Below are 3,761 nucleotides of genomic sequence, written 5' to 3'. Positions count from 1 at the left end.
AATCCGATGGGAGGGTGGGGGAGGGGAGGGAGGCTCAAAGGGGGAGGGGAGGGGGAGGGGAGCGCCCCCTCCGTCGCCGGCCTCGGCAGCGTCAACAACAGCTGTTATTTATTGCGGGCTGGTCCTCGCTCAGACCAGCGTGTGTGGGGCGCCTCCCGTGTGCCAGGCGCGGTGCCCGGGGCGGGCGAGTCCATCCCAACTCAGCCCCGCCCTCCCGGAGCTCCCCTCGGGGGGTTTGATGAGCCCCGGGCTGGCCCTTGGCCTCTGTGCTTTTAACTCCTTCACTGTGAAAGGGGGCCTGGCTGGTCCCATTTCACAGATGAGGAAACTGAGGCCAGAGACGGGGAGAGCGAAAGCTTCGTGAGAGCAGGGGCCTTCCGGGTCTGGGTCACCCCTGGGTCGGTGCTCAGTAAATGAGCTCATGCGTGAAGGGGGGTGACCTGGATTGTCCGGGTAGGGCTGGGATCCAGTGCCAGGTGGCCCCCTCCCTCTCCGCCTCTCCAGGAGGGGGCAGGGCGGTGACCCCTCCCAGACCTCACAATTCCAGGCATTTTCCAGGCATGGCCCCCAGGGAGCCGGGCAGAGCCTTGCCCTTGGCCTTCTCTGAGGCTGGGTTTACTCATCCCGACAGTGGGGCTAATAACAGCCTTTCCAGGCCGGGGGTGGGGGGAGGAGGGGTTTCGTTCAGTAACAAACACTCGCTGTTATGTGCTGGGTGCAGGGACACGCAGCTGAGACCGGGTAGACCAGCCCCCTGCACCCCAAACTTCCCCTTGAACTTGGAGTGATATGTCAGGGCTCATGCACACAGCAGGTGCCCCATAAGCACCAGACTCCTCCTGGAGCTCTCACCACCCTACTCTCACCTCAACCTCTCTGGACCCTAGGCCAGACCAGAGGGGCAGCCCATCCTCGTGTTTGCTCCCCACTCTCCGCTCCCCCTCCCAGGGCCTTCTGAGTCTCCATTGAAGAAACAAGTCTAAGTCCGCCATCTCTGTCCCTGCTAGTGTCTCCCCATTACCTGTGGAGCCGGTCCTGGTCTGCCTTCCGTGCCCTCTTCCACTATCGAAGAGCCTTTGCAATCTCAGTTTGCCCTAATGCTAAAGTCTCCCAGTGTTAGCCAAGTGCCTGGTCCGGCCACCTGTCCCTAAGCTGGTGATGGGTGGCCTCCAGACTGCACTGGGAATCTCAGGGCTGCTTTGAGCCAGGTGCTCCCAGGCTCTGCCCCTTGCTAGCTGTGAAACCTCTTGTAATTATTCTGTGAGGCTCGGGCTGTTTGCATCCACTCCTTCCCACAACAGCCCCAGATTGCTCTTGCATCTCCTTCTCCTCTCTGGGGCATGTGGCCTGATGGGTTGGTTAGGTGGGCACAGTCTGCATGGTCAGCCAGTGATCTGTGTTGGGGCTTTTTAAAAATTTAATTTAATTTTTTATTTTTTTCCTTTTTGTCTTTTTTTTACTGACCGGCAACGGGATCACAACCCTCGGTGTTGCGCCCGTACCACGCTCAGCCAGTGAGCGGGAACCGGTCTCCACATGGGATCCGAACCCTCGGTGGGAGCGCCGCCGCACTCCCAAGCGGCGCACTCTCCAGTGCGCCACTGGGCTGGCCCTGTGTTGGGGCTTTTGCAGGAAACCCTGGGAAACAGATTTTTGGGTCTTCAGTGGAAGCTGAATTCCCATCTTGGACAACAGAGGGAGGCCTCCTATAAGGAAAAACTACCAGGTGGAAGAGGATAATGACCCTGGAACCGTCCTCACTGGAGCCCTGAGCAAGCTGTTCCTGAAACCCTTCGCTGGGCTTTCATCCATTCACACAAGTCTTTTCTGAGCACCGTTTTGTTGCAGGTGCTGAGGGGACATGGCCAGGAACAGCAGTCTCTACCTCATGGAGGTCACCGTCTTGCCTCAGGGCCTTTGCACTTGCCGTTCCCTCTGCCTGGAACACTATTCCCCCTGATGTTCCCGTGGCCAGCTCTGTTTTGTCCTGCAGGTCTCCACTCAAACATCACAACCTCAGGACTGCCCTGACCCCTCCTACTTCAATATTACAATATTACCCCCCACCTCCTCTCAGCGCAGTAAGTACAAGGCTGCTATGTTCAATACGTTCTCTTTTGATTTAAACCAGCTTGGACTAACTTTAAAAAAAAATTTGGGGAGTAATTTGCAACTTTTAGAATTCCGAGTGATGTGGCTCTTGGAGGGATGCAGTACTTTAGTGCTGCCACAGGAGGGCGCAATGGAATGCCATTGTTGTTGGACTGTAGGAACTGGGAAAATAGGAGAATTAATGATAATACTGATGACAATAGTGATGGAGCACTGGCTTCGATGCCTGTTTTAACATCACAACACTTTCCAGATGAGGACACAGGCACAGAGAGGCTGAGTAACTTGCTCACGTTTACTCAGCTAGCAGTGGCAGAACCAGAAAAGAACAACCAAGATAAAAGTCATCGATTATCTGACCACCCAGAGGGAAGGCAGGTGAGCTTTGAGGCTGCAGACCCCACCCCTCACCCCACTCCAGGGTGGAAGGGAGTCCCTGGGGGGCCCTAGGATCATTGAACTGAAAGGTGACCCCTTTCCTGCTGGCTGGAGCTCCCTTCTTTTAGCCCATCTGTTAGATGTTTTCCCAGCTGCATGGCTTGGTGTCCTCTTAAAAGTTGAGACAAATTGGGCCTGCTCAAGGTCAGGTGAAATCAACAAGAACTCCCACCTTCTTCCAGTTAGGGGTAGTCAGGGAAGGCTTCCTGGAGGAAGCTGCATTTAGTAGAAGATCTGAAGGAGGAGCAGGAATCGAGCAATTGACAAGTGGGGGAAGAGAGTTTCTGGCTGAGGGCACAGCCTGGCCAAATGCCTGGAGGTGGGAGAGTGAAGGGCAGGCCGTCAGTTTCCCTGGGGATTCCTCCTGGAATGAATATTTACTCAAATCCCTTCTGGCACAGGCAGCACAACTCTCCCACCTTCCCCCCCCTCTAGAAATTCAAAAGGCAAATTCATCTCTCTCAAAATGATCTGAGGGCCAGATCTTCCCCACTCCCGGTGCAATTTTGGGGCCCTGAAGAGCTCAGTGGCTGCTGGGCCAGTGCCCTGTAGAGGTTGAGAGCCCCCAGCCTACCTTAAAGCCCCTAAACACACCCCTCTGGAGCTCCGCGTGTGCCTGCTCACCCCTAACTCCCTTTCCCATGGGTCTTGCCCCCTGTAAGGCTGGCCCTCTGTAGGCTGATGTTTTGCAAGCAAGGTTTCAATCTTCATCTTTCAGTAATAGGCTATGAGTTCGAATCCTGCCTTGCCGTTCTTCACCTATTATTTTAACATCTCTGTGCCTCAGTTTTCTCATCTGGAAAATGGGCCTACTAATAACTGGTTGTGAGGATTAAATGGGCTATTCATGGTGAAGTGCTTATTAGCACAGTACCTGGCACCTAGTAACTGCTAGCTAGTGTTATTATTTCTGTATTTGAAGTTGTTGTTGTTATCATATTTTGTGTTTCCTCCTCTCCTCGGTCTGCCAGGGAATTTGGAGTATCCACCATGGAAAAAAAGAGACATTTTCAGAGTTTCACAATGCCTTTGGGGAAAGGAAAGGCTTCTGGCAAAAACAGTTTTGGGAGAATCTTATGTAAGAAAAAGTATCCCAGCATGGAGCCCAGAAAAGAAGTTTCCTGGGGGGGGGTTGGGGGGGGGTTAAGGAGAGGACTTTAAGGACAGGAATTTAGGGATAGAGACTCGGGGAGGGCGTTCTTAGGAAAGGA

Source organism: Galeopterus variegatus, unplaced genomic scaffold (genome assembly GCF_000696425.1).
Source record: "Galeopterus variegatus unplaced genomic scaffold, G_variegatus-3.0.2 Scaffold3980, whole genome shotgun sequence".
In the NCBI taxonomy this organism is placed as follows: domain Eukaryota; kingdom Metazoa; phylum Chordata; class Mammalia; order Dermoptera; family Cynocephalidae; genus Galeopterus; species Galeopterus variegatus.
This window is presented reverse-complemented; position numbering follows the sequence as displayed.